Source organism: Eschscholzia californica, unplaced genomic scaffold, assembly GCF_041429995.1.
Source record: "Eschscholzia californica isolate CP2 unplaced genomic scaffold, dmEscCali1.0.p SCAF_6, whole genome shotgun sequence".
Lineage (NCBI taxonomy): Eukaryota > Viridiplantae > Streptophyta > Magnoliopsida > Ranunculales > Papaveraceae > Eschscholzia > Eschscholzia californica.
Window position 1 is genome coordinate 13,239,574 of NW_028238483.1, and position 22,506 is coordinate 13,262,079.

A 22,506-nucleotide genomic window follows, 5' to 3' on the forward strand; every position below is an offset into this window, starting at 1 on the left:
TTGAACGAAGGGAAACCCCCTTCGCCGGATTTTTAGAGAGAGAGAGAGATGAGAGAAATTTTTTTTTTTTTTGGAATTCGCTGGCCGGAAAAATCTCCGGCCGGCGACTTCAATCGGAGAAGATGAAGGTGAGTTGGAGAGAGAGAGGGGTGAGTTGGAGAGAGAGAGAGGTGAGTTGGAAAGAGAGGTGATGTGGAGAGAGAGAGTTGACATGGAGAGAGATGTGTGGTGGAGAGGAAATGAGGTGGAATTATAATTTTATTTTTATTTTTATTTTTATTTTTAATTATGAAAAAAGATTTAAAGGAAGGGTAGTTAGGACAATTACATCAAAAAAGGGGGCCATATTTAAATTTACGAAAAAAAGGGGGCCATAAAGGAAGCTGGTCATAAAGTAGGGGACCATATAAGAATTAACTCAAAAAAAACATGATCTAAAGGAAATGGGTAAACTCATATGCGTAATCCGGACGCAACCAATTGCCAGGTCACCTATTCCACCAATAATAAGTCGGTTATTGAGACCAATCCATCTATAAGCGCGTTGAAATTTTCCTTATTAAAAGCTTTTCTGTGAGAACCGTTAGATCGGTAACCCACCGCTTTATCCTGTTCGTTCAAATAAATCCATAAACCTTATAAATAGGAGCCTTCTTGCCTTTCTTTGACCAAATCATCAGTGTTTTCTATTTTTCGTTCTCTCCCTGTCTCGTCTCTTCATCTGTTAGGGTTTCGTGATCGTTTTAGTTTGATTGTTTTTCTGTATTCGTTTTAGGCTTGGTCGAGATCATGGAAGCTTTTGCTGATCGATGGTTCCTGATATAAGTTTGGCTTTTAATTAATTTAGGGTTTGGTGATTGATTTGGTTTGATTGTTTTTGGTTTGCCACTCAATCATCTTGAAGTTTTGACTTGGTTCTTAATTATTTTCATTGATCAGGCATAGTACAGAATGGGTTGGAGATACGTTCGTGATCGGTCTTTGGCATATGAAGACTTAATTTTTATGCAATTTTGGAGATTTGGATTGTTACTGAATTCTACTACACATCCATAAGGGGGTTATTAATTCATTGATAACTACTTTGATTTGTGTTAGAGATGATTCCGATGTCGATCTCGATGTTGCTATGAGCACCATACGATCCGCATCAGGATCATCATCTATATTTGGTTGACTGGTAACTTAACCAAATTATGGTTTATTGATTTGGTTGCTATTCAGGGGACGCAAATCGATCACGGCTGCCGTTTGTCAGATGAATCATTGAGGCAAACGATTAATTTGTTGTTGAATTGGATCTGGTAATCTGGTAATCACTTTCCCTTGTGGATTGTATGTTGAAGCTTTAACCTTGTTGTGTTAGCACAACTTTAGATGATCAATCTGAAATCCCTTAAAACAGCATGAAGTTTAATTGCTCAGGGATGATTGCTTCCCTCTTATATTGTTTCTATTGAGACTTTCTGTGTGGTATCCAAAGGGAGCTGTGGGAAACTATAAGATCTCTTTGTGGATGTATCAAATATGTTGGTATAGAAACAAATGCATGATTTCGTTTTATGTTATTGTTTATCTGGAGTCTATTCTATGTTTGGGTAGCCTCTGAGGATATGGTATCAACTATGGGACATCATGTTGGTCATTGGAAGGTTTATTGATTCGGTCTGTAATTGATGAATTGGTGTTATGGGGGATGGGTGCCTTCTTATGAGTTATCCATTCTCAAGCAGTCAAAATTTGAGAATGTCTTCATTAGATTGTTGTTCTCCAAGTTCTTGGTAGTGCGTTTCTTGTCAACGGGACCTAAGTTTGTGTAGATTATTGTCATGCAATGGAATCAAAGATGGAAAACTTTACGTGGAAGTAGTGTACCTTACACGATGAAATATAGATTTTTTTTAGTTCTTTGTTAATGCTGAAGTATGTAATATAAAAGTTCTGCAATGTTCTGCAGGGAACTTGATAACTTCTGTTCTGCTTTCTTTCTCAGGGATCTTTGCTATGAAATAGCTATTCCTCTTTTTATTGTATTTTCATTGGGAAGGTGGTGCTGTTAATAAAGTTAGCTCATTTTTGTTCTTTGTGATCTTTTTTAGTAGTTTTATGTATTTATTTTGCTCCATTGTTTGCTAGGAGAACTGGGATCAACAATGAGGAGCTAAGTGTGCTCTATCCAAATGAGTCTTTCTTAACATTTTTATATAATTTTTTATCCCTTGTAGAGAATGGACACTGAAGCATGCTATATTGATTAACTTTTCCAAAGGAACTCTGAACTAAACGTATCTTAAGAAGATATTTTACATCCTCACATAAAACTCTTTTTTACCTTCGACTTATCCTTTTACAGGTTTGCCTATCTAGAACGGTAACACTTCATTTATTGAACACTCTTCAGGAATATGCAAATCCAAAGATCAGTTGACAGCCCGACCATGTTTAACTTGTTTAACTCGTGCCTTGTAGGAAAACATTACCATTACCGAGAAACTTTTTTTGAGCTTTTTGCATGTAATATTTGAAGAATCATGCTAAATCTTTGATTTTCCTAACATGTGCGACCTTTGTTTATGTTTTTAGTTGGTTTCTAGAATAACCGGCATCCAGTGGAGGCTTTCTGCTTGCAGAGATTATTTTTTCGGGACATCCGCTTGAATTTGCCTCTAAAATTTAATCCTATTAAATTTCTATTGAGTTATTCATCTTGGAGGGGAGTTTCGTGTCTTTTGACTCGCTTTCATGATTTATATCTTACTTTAAGGAGCAATAACTAGAAAATTTAATTTAATTTGATGTGGTTTACCTATTTTACATGATTCCATAAAGTTCCACCTAAATTATAGTTTATCATTCCTCAAAATTCACAGGTCGTTCGCTAATGTTCTATAGGGAGGTCACAATGTCTTGGAGTGGATCTTTTGTCCAAAGGGGGTATCTAGTTCAGATTTTTTCGTTTTTGTTTTTTTGCTTCTTTCATCAAGATGATCTCTTTCAGTGAGAAGTTGGTAACTTCTGTTCCGCTTTTTTCTCAGAGATCATTGCTATGGAATAGCTATTCATCTTCTTGTGTTCTCATGTGGAAGGCCGTGCTTTAATAAACCCTAGATGCATTCTGGTTCTTTGTGAATTTTATAGTAGTTTTATGTATTTATTCTGCTCCATTGTTTGCTAGGTGGACTGGGATCAATTACGAGGAGCGAAGTGTGCTCTATCCAAATGAGTCTCTCTTAACATGCTTCTCTAATTTCTTTATCCTTTTTAGAGAGAATTGAAACCGAAGCCTGCTATATTGATCAATTTTCCCCAATGTTCTTTGAACTGGACGTGTCTTAAGAAGATATGGTTTAGTTTTCTCTCAAGTGGTTTTTCCTATTTTACTTACAGCACATAAAACTCTTCGTCTCCTTCGGCTTATCCTTCTACAGGTTTACCTATCACGAACAATAACACTTCATTTATTTAATGCTCTTCAGAAATATGCATATCCAAAGATCAAGGGGGTTTTCTTATTTTACATAAATTCTATTACATCGTTCTTTATCCATCTCTATGAAGGTTACCGTCTAAGTTAATAACACTTGATGTATATAAAACTTTTCAGGAATGTGCGATGTCCATACAGATTAGCTGAACCAGTTCTTCTCATATACCTAGACCAAACAATATTACTGAAACTCCTTTTTGGTTATTAGTGTGCCATATTTTCAGAATCATGCAAAATCTTTTCTTTTCCCCATGTTCGGCCTTCGTTTATGTTATTAGTTTGTTTCTGCTTATAGTGAAGTCACGGTGCGGTCGAGAGGATCTCTTGTCTGGAGGGGGTTATCCATTTCAGATTTTTCTTATTTCATTTTTTTTTTGCTTGTTTGATCACGATGATCTCTTTGAATGAGAAGTTGCTAACTTCTGGTCTGCTTTCTTTCTCAGGGGTCTTTGCCATGGAATAGCTATTCCTCTTCTTTTCCTGTGTTTTCATAGGGAAAGCGGTGCTTTGAATAAACCTAGCTGCAATCTTGTTCTTTGTAGTCTTTTAAAAATTGATGTATTTATTCTGCTTCCTTGTTTGCTAGGACTGGGATCAACTATGAGGAGCTAAGTGTAATCTATCCAATTGAGTATTTCTTAACTTGCTTCTCTAATTTCTTTATCCTTGTTGGAGGGAATGGTAATTGAAGCACAAAATATTAATCATTAGTTTGTCCCTGGGATTTTTGAACTGGGCATATCTTAGGAAGATATGATTTAGTTTTCTATCTATTGGCTTTTTCATATTTTACTTGCATGATGCATCACACAAGAAGTCTTTTTACCTTTGGCTTTTCCTTCTACGGGTTTACCCTTCTAGAACAATGACACTTTGTCTTTTTAACTCTCTTGAGGAATATGCGAAATCCAAATATCAGCTAACAACCTGCCCTGTGTTCTAATCGTGCCCCGTAAGAAAACATTAATGAGCTTTTCGCGTGCCACTTTTTAGGTATCTTGTTGACTTGTTGTATCTTTTCATTACCTAACATGCACATCCCTCTTTTGTGTTGTTGTGTCGACTTCGAGGATGGACATGGTCTACTAGAGATATTTTTTGCGGATAGACTGATGTTCCAAGTCCCTTTTGTGTTGTTCTGTCGTGAAAGGGGTGTTCTAATTTTTTAATTTATTTGACTTTTCTCTTTGTTAAGGAATAGTAATTGAAGCGTGCCATTTGATTTCCCAGGGGTCTCAAATTGCACTTACTCCAAGGAGGCGTGACTTGGCTTGCTGTAAAGGGGGTTTCCTTGTTTTATATGGATTCCACAACATCGTTCTTCATCCTTCACTATGAAGGTTTACCCATCTAGATTAATAACATTTGATCTGTATAAAACTTTTCAGGAATGTGCGATAACCATAGAGATTAGCTGAACCTGTTCTTCTCATGTACCTTGGCCCGCCAAACAGTACTACTGAAACTACTTTTTGGTTTTCAGGAATGTGCGATATCCATCTAGATTGTGCGATAACCATAGAGATTAGCTGAACCTGTTCTTCTCATGTACCTTGGCCCGCCAAACAGTACTACTGAAACAGTACTACTGAAACTACTTTTTGGTTTTTAGTGTGCCATATTTTAAGAGTCGTGCTAAACCTATTTATTCTCTAACATGTTCAACTTTCATTTCTGTTACTAGTTGGTTTCTAGAACATCGGCCATCCAGTAGAGGCGTGTTTCTTGCAGAGACTATTTCGTCGGGAGTTCCACTTGAATTTGCCTCTAAAATTTATCCTTTTCAATTACTTATGAGTTATTCATCTGGGAAGGGGTTTCTTGTCTTCTGACTTGCTAACTTGATTTTTATCCTAGTTAAGTGGAACATTAGTTGCAGCATGCAAAATTCATTTGGTGCTAGGGATCTCCGAATGGACTGAGATGTCATCTGGTGTTTTTCATGCAACGAGGGTTTACTTGTTTTACATGGATTCCACAAAGTTAAACTTCATTTGTGATTTTATTATTCCACATTGCTCTCAGTTTCTGCAATCTTCTGCAGGGAAGTCACAGTGACGTTGAGAGGAACTTTTTCTTCCGGAGGGGGTTATCTATTTCATACTTTTCTTGTTACGTCTTTCCTTTTTTGCTTCTTTGACCAAGATGGTCTCTCTTAATGAGAAGTTGGTAACTTCTCATCCGCTTTCCTTCACAGGGATCATTGTTATGGAATATTCATCTTCTTTCTGTGTTTTCATGGGGAAGGCGGTGCTTTTAATATACACTAAATGCATTCTTGCGCTTTGTGAACTTTTTAGTACTTTTATGTATTTATTCTGCTCCATTGTTTTCTAGGTGGATCTGGATCAACTATGAGGAGCAAAGTGTGCTCTATCTTAATGAGTCTTCCTTAACTTGCTTCTCTCGTTCCTGTATCCTTTTTAGAGAGAATTAAAACTGAAGCATGCTATAATGATTAACTTTCCCCATGGATATTTGAACAGGACCTGTCTTAAGGAGATAAGGTATTTACTTTTTTATTTTTTATTTTTTAACGTTTTTTTTCCTATTTTAAATACATCACATAAAAGTCTTTTATTGCCTTCGGCCTCTCCTTCCACGGGTTAACCTATTTAGAACTATAACACTTCATCTGTTTAACACTCTTTAAGAATATGCGAAATCCAAAGACAAGCTGACAGCCTGGTCGTGCTTTACTCTTGCCCGGCAGGAAAACATTTCTAAGATATTTTTGAGCATTTTGCATTTTTTTTTTTTAAGAATCTTCTTGTATCTCTTCATTATCTAACATACCCAGTCTTCGTTTAAGTGTCTGCTCGAGACATTTTCTGCGGATAAACTTTTACGTCTGGAGTTCCTTTTGTGTTGTTCTATCGTGAAATGAGTATTTTAATTTTTTTAACTTAATTGACTTTTATCCTTGTTAAGGAATCGTAAGTGAAGCGTGCTATATGATTTCCCAGGGGTCCCGAATTGGGCTTGCTCCAACGAGGCATTATTTAGCTTGCCGTTAAGGGGGTTTTCTTATTCTTTATAGATTCCTTTAACATCATTCTTCATCCTTTATTATGAAGGTTACCCATCTAGATTAATAACATGTGATCTATGGAATACTTTTCAGGAATTTCCGGAATATGTGATAACCATGTAGATTAGCTGGACCTGTTCTTCTCATGTACCTCGGCCAAACAGTACTACTGACACTTCTTTTTTGTTTTTTAGTGTGCCATATTTAAGGAGTCGTGCTAAACCTATTTATTCTCTAACATGTTCAACTTTCATTTCTGTTATTAGTTGGTTTCTAGAACATCGGCCATCCAGTAGAGGCGTGTTTCTTGCAGAGACTATTTCGTCGGGAGTTCCACTTGAATTTGCATCTAACATTTTATCCTTTTCAATTATTTATTAGTTATTCATCTTGCAAGGGTGCTCTACTATTGCCCCGCAGGAAAAAATACTAAGATATTTTGGAGCATTTAGCATTTAATTTTTCAAGAATCTTATTGTATCTTTTAATTATCTAACATACTCAGTCCTCTTTAGTGTTGGTTTTCGGCTTCGTGGATGGACAGTGTCTGCTGGAGACATTTTTTGCGGATGAACTTTTATGTTTGGAGTTCCTTTTGTGTTGTATTATCGTGAAATGAGTATTCTATTTTTTTTTAACTTGTCTGACTTTTATCCTTGTTAAGGAATGGAAAGTGAAGCGTGCTATTTGATTTCCCAGGGGTCCTGAATTGGGCTTGCTCCAACGAGGCATTATTTAGCTTGCCGTTAAGGGGGTTTTCTTATTCTTTATAGATTCCTTTAACATCGTTCTTCATCCTTCACTATGAAGGTTTACCCATCTAGATTAATAACATTTGATCTATATAATACTTTTCAGGAATATGCGATAACCATATAGATTAGCTGAACCTGGTCTTCTCATGTACCTCGGCCAAACAGTACTACTGAAACTTTTTTTTTGTTTTTTAGTGTGCCATATTTTAAGAGTCGTGCTAACTCTATTTATTCTCTAACATGTTCAACTTTCGTTTCTGTTATTAGTTGGTTTCTAGAACATCGGCCATGCAGTAGAGGTTTGTTTCTTGCAGAGACTATTTCGTCGGGAGTTCCACTTGAATTTGCATCTAACATTTTATCCTTTTCAATTATTTATTAGTTATTCATCTTGCAAGGGGGTTTCTTGTCTTCTGACTTGCTAACTCGATTTTTATCCTAGTTAAAAGGAACATCAGTTGAAGCATGTAAAATTCATTTGTTGTCAGGGATCTCGAATGCACTGAGATGTCCTCTGGTGTTTTTCATCCAACGAGGGTTTACTTGTTTTACATGGATTCTACAAAGATATACTTCATTTGTGAACTTTTTAGTACTTTTATGTATTTATTCTCCTCCATTGTTTGGTAGGTGGTCTGGGGTCAACTATGACGACCAAATTGTGCGCTATCCAAATAAGTCTTCCTTAACTTTCATCTTTCATTTATTTATCCTTGTTAGAGAGAACTGAAACCGAAGGATGCTATATTGTTTTACTTTCCCTAGGGATCTTTGAACTGGATGTGTCTTTCAGAAGATAGGATTTAGTTTTTTCTTAAGGATTTTTTTTTCTTATTTTACATACATCACATAAAACTCTTTTATTGCCTTCGGCTTCTCCTTCTACGGGTTAACCTATTTAGAACTAAAACACTTTATCTATTTTTACACTCTTTAGGAGTATGCGAAATCCAAAGATCAGCTTTTCGCCCGTGCTTTACTCTTGCTCCGCAGCAAAACATTTCTAAGATATTTTTGAGCATTTTGCGTTTTATTTTGTAAGAATCTTCTTGTATCTTTTCATTATCTAACATACCCAGTCCTTTTTAGTGATGTTTGTCGGCTTCGCGGATGGACAGTGTCTGCTGGAGACATTTTCTGCGGATAAACTTTTATGTTTGGAGTTCCTTTTGTGTTGTTCTATCGTGAAATGAGTATTCTAATTTTTTTTTTAACTTGTTTGACTTTTATCCTTGTTAAGTAATGGAAAGTGAAGCGTGCTATTTGATTTCCCAGGGGTCCTGAATTGGGCTTGCTCCAACGAGGCATTATTAAGCTTGCCGTTAAGGGGGTTTTCTTATTCTTTATTGATTCCTTAAACATCATTCTTCATCCTTTATTATGAAGGTTACCCATCTAGATTAATAACATGTGATCTATGGAATACTTTTCAGGAATTTCCGGAATATGTGATAACCATGTAGATTAGCTGGACCTTCTTTTTGTACCTCGGCCAAACAGTACTACTGAAACTTCTTTTTGTTTTTTAGTGTGCCATATTTTAAGAGTCGTGCTAAACCTATTTATTCTCTAACATGTTCAACTTTCATTTCTGTTATTAGTTGGTTTCTAGAACATCGGCCAGCCAGTAGAGGCGTGTTTCTTGCAGAGACTATTTCGTCGGGAGTTCCATTTGAATTTGCCTCTAAAATTTTATCCTTGTCTATTACTTATGAGTTATTCATCTTGGAAGGGGGTTTCTTGTCTTCTGACTTGCTAACTTAATTTTATCCTAATTAAAATGAACGATCTTTCTATGGATGAAGAACTTAGAAGCTTTAGGACAGTTTCTTTTCTTGATGTTGTGACTAACTGAGAGGCTTGGATGATGTGAGGAGTCTGTTTTTTCACATTCTCCTTCCTCCCTTTTCTCTTGTATCTCTCTGTACAGTTTCTTTCCCTTATTATATATTCAATCAAATTTTCAAAAAAATTAGTTGAAGCGTGTAAAATTCGTTTGTTATCAGGGATCTCCGAGTGGACTGAGATGTCATCTGGTGTTTTTCATCTAACGAGGGTTTGCTTGTTTTACATGGGTTCTACAAAGATATACTTCATTTGTGATTTACTGATTTTACCATTCCACAAAGTTCTCATTCTGTAATCTGCTGCAGGGAAGTCACAGTGTTGTCAAGAGGATCTTTTGTCCAGAGGGGGTTATCTATTTCCCACTTTTCATGTTTCGTCTTTCCTTTTTTTGCTTTTTTGATCAAGATGATCTATCATTTCCTTTTCTGGTCCATTGTTTGCTAGGTGGACTGGGATCAACTATGAGGACCAAACTGTGCGCTATCCAAATGAGTCTTTCTTAACTTGCTTCTCTCATTTCTTTATCCTTTTTAGAGAGAACTGAAACCGAAGCATGCTATATTGAATAACGTTCCCCAGGGATCTTTTAACTGGACGTGTCCTAAGAAGAAAGGATTTTGTTTTCTCTCAAGGTTTTTTTCCTTATTTTACATACACCTCATAAAACTCTTTTTTGCCTTCGGCTTTTCCTTCTATGGCTAACCTATTTAGAACTATAACACTTTATATATTTAACACTCTTTAGGAACATGCGAAATCCAAAGATCAGCTGACAGCCTGACGGTGCTCTACTATTGCCCCGCAGGAAAAAATACTAAGATATTTTGGAGCATTTAGCATTTAATTTTTTAAGAATCTTATTGTATCTTTTAATTATCTAACATACTCAGTCCTCTTTAGTGTTGGTTTTCGGCTTCGTGGATGGACAGTGTCTGCTGGAGACATTTTCTGCGGATGAACTTTTATGTTTGGAGTTCCTTTTGTGTTGTTCTATCGTGAAATGGGTATTCTAATGTTTTAACTTATTTGACTTTTATCCTTGTTAAGGAATGGTAAGTGAAGTGTGCTATTTGATTTCCCAGGGGTCCTGAATTAGGCTTGCTTGCTCCAAGGAGGCATGACTTAGCTTGCCGTTAAGGGGGTTTTCTCATTTTATATAGATTCCTTTAACATCTTTCTTCATCCTTCACTATGAAGGTTTACCCATCTAGATTAATAACATTTGATCTATATAATACTTTTCAGGAATATGCGATAACCATATAGATTAGCTGAACCTGGTCTTCTCATGTACCTCGGCCAAACAGTACTACTGAAACTTTTTTTTGTTTTTTAGTGTGCCATATTTTAAGAGTCGTGCTAACTCTATTTATTCTCTAACATGTTCAGCTTCCGTTTCTGTTATTAGTTTGTTTCTAGAACATCGGCCATCCAGTAGAGGCGTGTTTCTTGCAGAGACTATTTCGTTGGGAGTTCCACTTAATTTGCCTCAAAAATTTTATCCTTTTCAATTATTTATGAGTTATTCATCTTGGAAGGGGGTTTCTTGTCTTCTGACTTGCTAACTCGATTTTTATCCTAGTTAAAAGGAACATCAGTTGAAGCATGTAAAATTCATTTGTTGTCAGGGATCTCGAATGCACTGAGATGTCCTCTGGTGTTCTTCATCCAACGAGGGTTTGCTTGTTTTACATGGATTCTACAAAGATATACTTCATTTGTGATTTTCTGATTTTATCATTCCTCAAAGTTCTCAGTTTCTGCAATCTGCTGCAGGGAATTCTTAGTGTCGTCGAGAGGATCTTTTGTCCAGAGGGGGTCATCTATTTCAAACTTTTCTTGTTTCGTCTTTCCTTTTTTGCTTCTTTGATTAAGATGATCTCTCTTAATGAGAAGTTCGTAACTTCTGGTTCTTCTTTCTCAGGGATCTTTGGTATGGAATAGTCATTCCTCTTCTTCCTATGTTTTTATGGGGAAAGCGGTGCTTCTTATAAACCCCTGAAGTATTATCGTTCATTGTGAACTTTTTAGTACTTTTATGTATTTATTCTCCTCCATTGTTTGGTAGGTGGTCTGGGGTCAACTATGACGACCAAATTGTGCGCTATCCAAATAAGTCTTCCTTAACTTTCATCTTTCATTTATTTATCCTTGTTAGAGAGAACTGAAACCGAAGGATGCTATATTGTTTTACTTTCCCTTGGGATCTTTGAACTGGATGTGTCTTCAGAAGATAGGATTTAGTTTTTTCTTAAGGATTTTTTTTTCTTATTTTACATACATCACATAAAACTCTTTTATTGCCTTCGGCTTCTCCTTCTACGGGTTAACCTATTTAGAACTAAAACACTTTATCTATTTTTACACTCTTTAGGAGTATGCGAAATCCAAAGATCAGCTTTTCGCCCGTGCTTTACTCTTGCTCCGCAGCAAAACATTTCTAAGATATTTTTGAGCATTTTGCGTTTTATTTTTTAAGAATCTTCTTGTATCTTTTCATTATCTAACATACCCAGTCCTTTTTAGTGATGTTTGTCGGCTTCGCGGATGGACAGTGTCTGCTGGAGACATTTTCTGCGGATAAACTTTTATGTTTGGAGTTCCTTTTGTGTTGTTCTATCGTGAAATGAGTATTCTAATTTTTTTTTAACTTGTTTGACTTTTATCCTTGTTAAGTAATGGAAAGTGAAGCGTGCTATTTGATTTCCCAGGGGTCCTGAATTGGGCTTGCTCCAACGAGGCATTATGAAGCTTGCCGTTAAGGGGGTTTTCTTATTCTTTATAGATTCCTTAAACATCATTCTTCATCCTTTATTATGAAGGTTACCCATCTAGATTAATAACATGTGATCTATGGAATACTTTTCGGGAATTTCCGGAATAATTCATAACCACAGATTAGCTGGACCTGTTCTTCTCATGTACCTCGGCCAAACAGTACTACTGAAACTTCTTTTTGTTTTTTAGTGTGCCATATTTTAAGAGTCGTGCTAAACCTATTTATTCTCTAACATGTTCAACTTTCATTTCTGTTATTAGTTGGTTTCTAGAACATCGGCCAGCCAGTAGAGGCGTGTTTCTTGCAGAGACTATTTCGTCGGGAGTTCCATTTGAATTTGCCTCTAAAATTTTATCCTTGTCTATTACTTATGAGTTATTCATCTTGGAAGGGGGTTTCTTGTCTTCTGACTTGCTAACTTAATTTTATCCTAATTAAAATGAACGATCTTTCTATGGATGAAGAACTTAGAAGCTTTAGGACAGTTTCTTTTCTTGATCTTGTGACTAACTGGGAGGCTTGGATGATGTGAGGAGTCTGTTTTTTCACATTCTCCTTCCTCCCTTTTCTCTTGTATCTCTCTGTACAGTTTCTTTCCCTTTTTATATATTCAATCAAATTTTCAAAAAAAATTAGTTGAAGCGTGTAAAATTCGTTTGTTATCAGGGATCTCCGAGTGGACTGAGATGTCATCTGGTGTTTTTCATCTAACGAGGGTTTGCTTGTTTTACATGGGTTCTACAAAGATATACTTCATTTGTGATTTACTGATTTTACCATTCCACAAAGTTCTCATTCTGTAATCTGCTGCAGGGAAGTCAGAGTGTTGTCAAGAGGATCTTTTGTGCAGAGGGGGTTATCTATTTCCCACTTTTCATGTTTCGTCTTTCCTTTTTTTGCTTTTTTGATCAAGATGATCTCTCATTTCCTTTCTGGTCCATTGTTTGCTAGGTGGACTGGGATCAACTATGAGGACCAAACTGTGCGCTATCCAAATGAGTCTTTCTTAACTTGCTTCTCTCATTTCTTTATCCTTTTTAGAGAGAACTGAAACCGAAGTATGCTATATTCAATAACGTTCCCCAGGGATCTTTTAACTGGACGTGTCCTAAGAAGAAATGATTTGTTTTCTCTCAAGGTTTTTTTCCTTATTTTACATACACCTCATAAAACTCTTTTTTGCCTTCGGCTTTTCCTTCTATGGCTAACCTATTTAGAACTATAACACTTTATATATTTAACACTCTTTAGGAACATGCGAAATCCAAAGATCAGCTGACAGCCTGACGGTACTCTACTATTTCCCCGCAGGAAAAAATACTAAGATATTTTGGAGCATTTAGCATTTAATTTTTTAAGAATCTTATTGTATCTTTTAATTATCTAACATACTCAGTCCTCTTTAGTGTTGGTTTTCGGCTTCGTGGATGGACAGTGTCTGCTGGAGACATTTTCTGCGGATGAACTTTTATGTTTGGAGTTCCTTTTGTGTTGTTCTATCGTGAAATGGGTATTCTAATGTTTTAACTTATTTGACTTTTATCCTTGTTAAGGAATGGTAAGTGAAGCGTGCTATTTGATTTCCCAGGGGTCCTGAATTGGGCTTGCTTGCTCCAAGGAGGCATGACTTAGCTTGCCGTTAAGGGGGTTTTCTTATTTTATATAGATTCTTTTAACATCGTTCTTCATCCTTCACTATGAAGGTTTACCCATCTAGATTAATAACATTTGATCTATATAAAACTTATCAAGAATATGCGATAACCATATAGATTAGCTGAACCTGTTCTTCTCACGTAACTCGGCCAAACAGTACTACTGAAACTTCTTTTTGTTTTTAGTGTGCCATGTTTTAACTGTCGTGCTAACTCTATCTAACATGTTCAGCTTCCGTTTCTGTTATTAGTTTGTTTCTAGAACATCGGCCATCCAGTAGAGGCGTGTTTCTTGCAGAGACTATTTCGTTGGGAGTTCCACTTAATTTGCCTCAAAAATTTTATCCTTTTCAATTATTTATGAGTTATTCATCTTGGAAGGGGGTTTCTTGTCTTCTGACTTGCTAACTCGATTTTTATCCTAGTTAAAAGGAACATCAGTTGAAGCATGTAAAATTCATTTGTTGTCAGGGATCTCGAATGCACTGAGATGTCCTCTGGTGTTCTTCATCCAACGAGGGTTTGCTTGTTTTACATGGATTCTACAAAGATATACTTCATTTGTGATTTTCTGATTTTATCATTCCTCAAAGTTCTCAGTTTCTGCAATCTGCTGCAGGGAATTCTTATTGTCGTCGAGAGGATCTTTTGTCCAGAGGGGGTCATCTATTTCAAACTTTTCTTGTTTCGTCTTTCCTTTTTTGCTTCTTTGATTAAGATGATCTCTCTTAATGAGAAGTTCGTAACTTCTGGTTCTTCTTTCTCAGGGATCTTTGGTATGGAATAGTCATTCCTATTCTTCCTATGTTTTTATGGGGAAAGCGGTGCTTCTTATAAACCCCTGAAGTATTATCGTTCATTGTGAACTTTTTAGTACTTTTATGTATTTATTCTCCTCCATTGTTTGGTAGGTGGTCTGGGGTCAACTATGACGACCAAATTGTGCGCTATCCAAATAAGTCTTCCTTAACTTTCATCTTTCATTTATTTATCCTTGTTAGAGAGAACTGAAACCGAAGGATGCTATATTGTTTTACTTTCCCTTGGGATCTTTGAACTGGATGTGTCTTCAGAAGATAGGATTTAGTTTTTTCTTAAGGATTTTTTTTTCTTATTTTACATACATCACATAAAACTCTTTTATTGCCTTCGGCTTCTCCTTCTACGGGTTAACCTATTTAGAACTAAAACACTTTATCTATTTTTACACTCTTTAGGAGTATGCGAAATCCAAAGATCAGCTTTTCGCCCGTGCTTTACTCTTTCTCCGCAGTAAAACATTTCTAAGATATTTTTGAGCATTTTGCGTTTTATTTTTTAAGAATCTTCTTATATCTTTTCGTTGTCTAACATAGCCAGTCCTTTTTAGTGATGTTTGTCGGCTTCGCGGATGGACAGTGTCTGCTGGAGACATTTTCTGCAGATAAACTTTTATGTTTGGAGTTCCTTTTGTGTTGTTCTATCGTGAAATGAGTATTCTAATTTTTTTTTAACTTGTTTGACTTTTATCCTTGTTAAGTAATGGAAAGTGAAGCGTGCTATTTGATTTCCCAGGGGTCCTGAATTGGGCTTGCTCCAACGAGGCATTATTTAGCTTGCCGTTAAGGGGGTTTTCTTATTCTTTATAGATTCCTTTAACATCATTCTTCATCCTTTATTATGAAGGTTACCCATCTAGATTAATAACATGTGATCTATGGAATACTTTTCAGGAATTTCCGGAATATGTGATAACCATGTGGATTAGCTGGACCTGTTCTTCTCATGTACCTCGGCCAAACAGTACTACTGACACTTCCTTTTGTTTTTTAGTGTGCCATATTTTAAGAGTCGTGCTAAACCTATTTATTCTCTAACATGTTCAACTTTCATTTCTGTTATTAGTTGGTTTCTAAAACATCGGCCATCCAGTAGAGGCGTGTTTCTTGCAGAGACTATTTCGTCGGGAGTTCCACTTGAATTTGCCTCTAAAATTTTATCCTTGTCTATTACTTATGAGTTATTCATCTTGGAAGGGGGTTTCTTGTCTTCTGACTTGCTAATTTAATTTTGTCCTAATTAAAATGAACGATCTTTCTATGGATGAAGAACTTAGAAGCTTTAGGACAGTTTCTTTTCTTGATGTTGTGACTAACTGGGAGGCTTGGATGATGTGAGGAGTCTGTTTTTTCACATTCTCCTTCCTCCCTTTTCTCTTGTATCTCTCTGTACAGTTTCTTTCTCTTTTTATATATTCAATCAAATTTTCAAAAAAAATTAGTTGAAGCGTGTAAAATTCGTTTGTTATCAGGGATCTCCAAGTGGACTGAGATGTCATCTGGTGTTTTTCATCTAACGAGGATTTGCTTGTTTTACATGGATTCTACAAAGATATACTTCATTTGTGATTTACTGATTTTACCATTCCACAAAGTTCTCATTCTGTAATCTGCTGCAGGGAAGTCACAGTGTTGTCAAGAGGATCTTTTGTCCAGAGGGGGTTATCTATTTCCTACTTTTCATGTTTCGTCTTTCCTTTTCTGGTCCATTGTTTGCTAGGTGGACTGGGATCAACTATGAGGACCAAACTGTGCGCTATCCAAATGAGTCTTTCTTAACTTGCTTCTCTCATTTCTTTATCCTTTTTAGAGAGAACTGAAACCGAAGCATGCTATATTGAATAACGTTCCCCAGGGATCTTTTAACTGGACGTGTCCTAAGAAGAAAGGATTTTGTTTTCTCTCAAGGTTTTTTTCCTTATTTTACATACACCTCATAAAACTCTTTTTTGCCTTCGGCTTTTCCTTCTATGGCTAACTTATTTAGAACTATAACACTTTATCTATTTAACACTCTTTAGGAACATGCGAAATCCATAGATCAGCTGACAGCCTGACGGTGCTCTACTATTGCCCCGCAGGAATAAATACTAAGATATTTTGGAGCATTTAGCATTTAATTTCTTAAGAATCTTATTGTATCTTTTAATTATCTAACATACTCAGTCCTCTTTAGTGTTGTTTTTCGGCTTCGTGGATGGACAGTGTCTGCTGGAGACATTTTCTGCGGATGAACTATTATGTTTGGAGTTCCTTTTGTATTGTTCTATCGTGAAATGGGTATTCTAATGTTTTAACTTATTTGACTTTTATCCTTGTTAAGGAATGGTAAGTGAAGCGTGCTATTTGATTTCCCAGGGGTCCTGCATTGGGCTTGCTTGCTCCAAGGAGGCATGACTTAGCTTGCCGTTACGGCGGTTTTCTCATTTTATATAGATTCCTTTAACATCGTTCTTCATCATTCACTATGAAGGTTTACCCATCTAAATTAATAACATTTGATCTATATAATACTTTTCAGGAATATGCGATAACCATATAGATTAGCTGAACCTGGTCTTCTCATGTACCTCGGCCAAACAGTACTACTGAAACTTTTTTTTGTTTTTTAGTGTGCCATATTTTAAGAGTCGTGCTAACTCTATTTATTCTCTAACATGTTCAACTTTCGTTTCTGTTATTAGTTGGTTTCTAGAACATCGGCCATGCAATAGAGGTTTGTTTCTTGCAGAGACTATTTCGTCGGGAGTTCCACTTGAATTTGCATCTAAATTTTATCCTTTTCAATTATTTATTAGTTATTCATCTTGCAAGGGGGTTTCTTGTCTTCTGACTTGCTAACTCGATTCTTATCCTAGTTACAAGGAACATCAGTTAAAGCATGTAAAATTCATTTGTTGTCAGGGATCTCGAATGCACTGAGATGTCCTCTGGTGTTTTTCATCCAACGAGGGTTTGCTTGTTTTACATGGATTCTACAAAGATATACTTCATTTGTGATTTTCTGATTTTATCATTCCACAAAGTTCTCAGTTTCTGCAATCTGCTGCAGGGAATTCTTAGTGTCGTCGAGAGGATCTTTTGTCCAGAGGGGGTCATCTATTTCAAACTTTTCTTGTTTCGTCTTTCCTTTTTTGCTTCTTTGATTAAGATGATCTCTCTTAATGAGAAGTTGGTAACTTCTGGTTCTTCTTTCTCAGGGATCTTGGTATGGAATAGTCATTCCTCTTCTTCCTATGTTTTTATGGGGAAAGCGGTGCTTCTTATAAACCCCTGAAGTATTATCGTTCATTGTGAACTTTTTAGTACTTTTATGTATTTATTCTCCTCCATTGTTTGGTAGGTGGTCTGGGGTCAACTATGACGACCAAATTGTGCGCTATCGAAATAAGTCTTCCTTAACTTTCATCTTTCATTTATTTATCCTTGTTAGAGAGAACTGAAACCGAAGGATGCTATATTGTTTTACTTTCCCTAGGGATCTTTGAACTGGATGTGTCTTCAGAAGACAGGATTTAGTTTTTTCTTAAGGATTTTTTTTCTTATTTTACATACATCACATAAAACTCTTTTATTGCCTTCGGCTTCTCCTTCTACGGGTTAACCTATTTAGAACTAAAAAACTTTATCTATTTTTACACTCTTTAGGAGTACGCGAAATCCAAAGATCAGCTTTTCGCCCGTGCTTTACTCTTGCTCCGCAGCAAAACATTTCTAAGATATTTTTGAGCATTTTGCGTTTTATTTTTTAAGAATCTTCTTGTATCTTTTCATTATCTAACATACCCAGTCCTTTTTAGTGATGTTTGTCGGCTTCGCGGATGGACAGTGTCTGCTGGAGACATTTTCTGCGGATAAACTTTTATGTTTGGAGTTCCTTTTGTGTTGTTCTAACGTGAGATGAGTATTCTAATTTTTTTAACTTGTTTGACTTTTATCCTTGTTAAGGAATGGAAAGTGAAGCGTGCTATTTGATTTCCCAGGGGTCCTGAATTGGGCTTGCTTGCTCCAAGGAGGCATGACTTAGCTTGCCGTTAAGGGGGTTTTCTTATTTTATATAGATTCCTTTAACATCGTTCTTCATCCTTCACTATGAAGGTTTACCCATCTAGATTAATAACATTTGATCTATATAAAACTTATCAAGAATATGCGATAACCATATAGATTAGCTGAACCTGTTCTTCTCACGTAACTCGGCCAAACAGTACTACTGAAACTTCTTTTTGTTTTTAGTGTGCCATATTTTAACTGTCGTGCTAACTCTATCTAACATGTTCAGCTTCCGTTTCTGTTATTAGTTTGTTTCTAGAACATCGGCCATCCAGTAGAGGCGTGTTTCTTGCAGAGACTATTTCGTTGGGAGTTCCACTTGAATTTGCCTCTAAAATTTTATCCTTTTCAATTATTTATGAGTTATTCATCTTGGAAGGGGGTTTCTTGTCTTCTGACTTGCTAACTCGATTTTTATCCTAGTTAAAAGGAACATCAGTTGAAGCATGTAAAATTCATTTGTTGTCAGGGATCTACGAATTGAGTGAGATGTCATCTGGTGTTTTTCATCCAACGAGGGTTTGCTTGTTTTACATGGATTCTGTAAAGATATACTTCATTTTGTCTTCTCAATACTGTTAACTTCCTTTGGTCATTTCTGAAGAACTCAAATTTCGATGGATTATATGTTCCATAGGTGGTTAGAATTAATCCTTGTCTTTATTGAAGTGTGTTTTCTATACTTGCTTCTTGGGAGTAATTTTTTTGTTGTAGGTTATGTTTTGCTTCAACTCCAAGATGAAATTGAATTTAACAGTGCTTTCTGGTGTTTTTTTTGCTGATCAGAAATGACGATCACCGGGTTTTGGTATTCTGGGACGAGTTAACACTGTGCCCATTTTTTTAAGGGCGTCGTGTTATGAAAGTTAGTTTACTCTTTGTCCACTTTTTTCCTATTGATATTAAAATTTCCTTCACCCTACTTTTAGGATGTGCGCTTGTTATCGAAGAGATCTCCCGACAAAAAGAGTAGCGTTTGAAGTTTATTCTGATCATTTTCTGGAAGTCTTTTTTTTTCCTGTTTGGGGTTGTTCTACTGAGTCTGATTGCCAGCTTGGCCCATTGAATTTTTTGTTGTTGTGTGAAGACCATCCTTCTGTTTCTTTTCACCTGGGTATTAGGTTGGCATGGTGTCTTGGTTTCTTCTTGGAGGGGGTTTTCTACACAACTTGGGAAAGCTGCTTATCTTTTGTATGTGGTGGCTGTACAACATTTTGTGCACTGTTTCACCAACTTATTTCTAGGAAATGTCAAGGGATGCCCACTATCCAGCTCTCATCTTGGTCATTTCGAGTCCTAGGACTAGTAAATACTCTGAAAATGACTTGGTCTATTTGGAGGGAGTTTTCTACATGAAGTTAATTGTGTGGAAGTTTGTTAGTTCTTCAAGATTTATGCTTGTCCAAGGTGCGACTATACAAAATCTTTTCACTTCATTGCTAGGGAGTTGCATTATGGTGGTTGCTGTTGTCCATACTCATCCACTTGAAGCAAGATGGAGAAACCTTTCGAGTCCTCTAGCGAGCTGTTTAAGGTTTTGGTCGATAATCTCGCTGAGTTATCATTCTCGATTGTTGGGGAGCTTGAAACACTATCCTTCCTGCAGTGTTCCAGAGAGTTTTAGTTGGAGATCTTAAACGTTTTAACTTTGACAGTCACAATTTATATTTGGCTTATGTCATGAGGGGAAGGAGAATAATTGGATGTCTCTTCTCTTGTTCTTATGTCTTTTGTGGTTGTGTATGTTAAGTTATTGTATTGGTTTTAAGGGAATAAGGCTCCATTACTCTCTTCATCTTGTTTCAGTTTCGAAGTTATATGCTGTCTAGTGGTCCGAATTCGGTGGTTTTCTGATGGATGGATGGATATCTGGAGGCTTGTTGCAAGTCCAATTTCAGTGGGATAATAGCTTGTGCTCAGGTTTATGTGTTTCTTTTTTATCTAGGTTCGAATGTTTGGTTTCATCTCATTTTACTTAGTGCCATGTTGTTTCTGTTAAACATTCATTGGCTACTTGAAACTGTAAGTGAAAACTATTTTTGTTGAATATTTATTTGTCGAGACTTCACCTCAATTATTTGTTTCAGATCTTTATGCATTGTGTTATGTTGGAGTTAGGAGTTGGATTGAATGTCATGGTGGTGCCATCACATGAGCCTGGCACCGCCAAAGCATTTGGTACTACCTCTCGGACAACCATTTTTAACTCTGCCAATGTCAAGTTTTGTACTTGTGGTTGCCGGTCCCAAGCCCGGAGAAAGGAGGAGGGAAGATGGTTCAAAATAGAGTTTGTTCGAGATTATCTGTTGAGTCTAATTTTGTTTTATTCGTGCAATCATTTGTTATGTTATTTTGCTTTTATGCTAATTTGTAAGCTTAGGATGTCATCTAGTGGTCGCTGTAGTGGTGGTTGCATTTTCTTCATGTCTGCGTATAGTTTGAGGTTGGGTATTATACTGTTTATGTTCTGTGCATCTTAATTTTCTCTCTAGAAGTTTTAGTAGACTCTGTATCTGCAGTGAAGTGGGAGAACTGTTTGATCTTGTTTTTGTAGCTCAACTACCAAAAGTAGTGCTTGATTGACTGTTTTGTAGTTCAAACCCACTCATGTGTTTTCTCTCATTAGAATGTTTTCAACTTTATGATACGCATATTTCTATAATGGCCCGCATGTATGTGGTTGACATAGTTATTAATACGTCTATTTGTATCTTGTACTGATCTATTTTGGTCTTTTTGGAGTTCCCCTAAGCAGATTTTAGGTGGTTAACACTGGTGTGATGAACAACCAGCTTGTAAGGAGCAGCTAGAAGGCTCTTTCTGTGGCGGAGTTGTAGTTGGGTAGAAGGGGAATCGGCATAACGATTTAGTTCTGTTCTTCATCAAGATTGAAGGTAATAAATTTGGTCTCAACTATAAGCTTCCAACAATGGTGATAACTTTTCATGGATTTCGCTATTCAGATTATCCCTGCTAGTCCAATCAACCTAATGGAAACTGATACTTTAACTTGTAAATTGACCATGTCTTCTTCACTTATTAAAATTGAGTGTTCTATACTGAACAAGTGTCTATGGGGTTTCCGGATTAGATTCTATGATGTCCTTGTCTTGTCCGATATAGTACTGCTCTTTGATTTCGGAGTATTAACGTGAGATTTGGTGTTGTTGCAATGAGGGACTGTATGTTGGTTTGTTACTATGTCGGTGCATTTGTGTTAATTCAAGTATTCCTCTGGTATTAGTTATAGTGAGTTAGGAGTTGTACTACTTAACCTTGTCTTAGTGGCATTTTCTGAATGTTGGTTATCCTCGCAGGAGATCGTGTACATGGAGTCCTCACATGTCTGATGTTTGAGTGTGTTAGCCTTGTCGTTAATCCATTACGATTTGTTACCTGTCTTGAGAGTCGAGTTTACTTATCCGGATCGGCTTGAAGAAAAAGTTGATCTTATGTCTATGGATCTACTTCCTATCGAGTTCTTGTTGTTGATATATTTACTATCTTTCTATGTGTGTGTTTAGGGTTATTTTGCGGGAAACAGAAGTTCTGGGAGTTCAAAAATTGGCTTAAAGAGTGTACTTCATTAAGCCTTCAACATTTTTGTAATATGCAGTTTGATCTTTATTCCTGAATATCAACTTGATTTGGAAATTAGGATTTCTAGCAAAGTTTCCATGTAGTATGTTTCAGTTTGTATCTTAGGTTGCTCAGATAGGGTGGATTGTTTACAGGTGTTATCGTTGTCTTTGCATTCTCTAGATCCCAACTAAAAGTTCCTTTCCTCAAGTAATCCCTCACCGATTGAAAGAAGAGAAGTGCTAGGGCTCCCGAAACTTTTGATAGGAGGTCGGATTGGACAGGTAGATTTCACCCAGTTTCTCTTTCTTTATGAGGAGGGGTGATTTCTGACCACTCGACCAGATACACGTCTGAGGTGCTTTCATTGGAATTTATATTCTTCAATATTTGCAAAAGTTCTTCAGTTAAAAGTCTAAAATAGCATAGTAAGGCTAAGCAGTGCCAGACTTTACTCTATTACTTCATCAAGAAGAGCGGTCTCCCATTCCTAACTAGCTA

At 36.5% G+C, this 22,506-nt stretch overlaps 1 long non-coding RNA gene across 1 annotated transcript; it reads left to right on the plus strand.

The window, feature by feature from the left end:
* Positions 1 to 669: 669 nt before the first annotated feature.
* On the plus strand, positions 670 to 22,083 carry LOC147531815 (uncharacterized). The gene is made up of 6 exons (XR_015227425.1): positions 670 to 1,564; positions 1,611 to 4,940; positions 5,071 to 7,810; positions 9,427 to 20,371; positions 20,545 to 21,239; positions 21,275 to 22,083. It is a non-coding gene; the product is annotated as an uncharacterized LOC147531815 (long non-coding RNA).
* Positions 22,084 to 22,506: the final 423 nt, after the last annotated feature.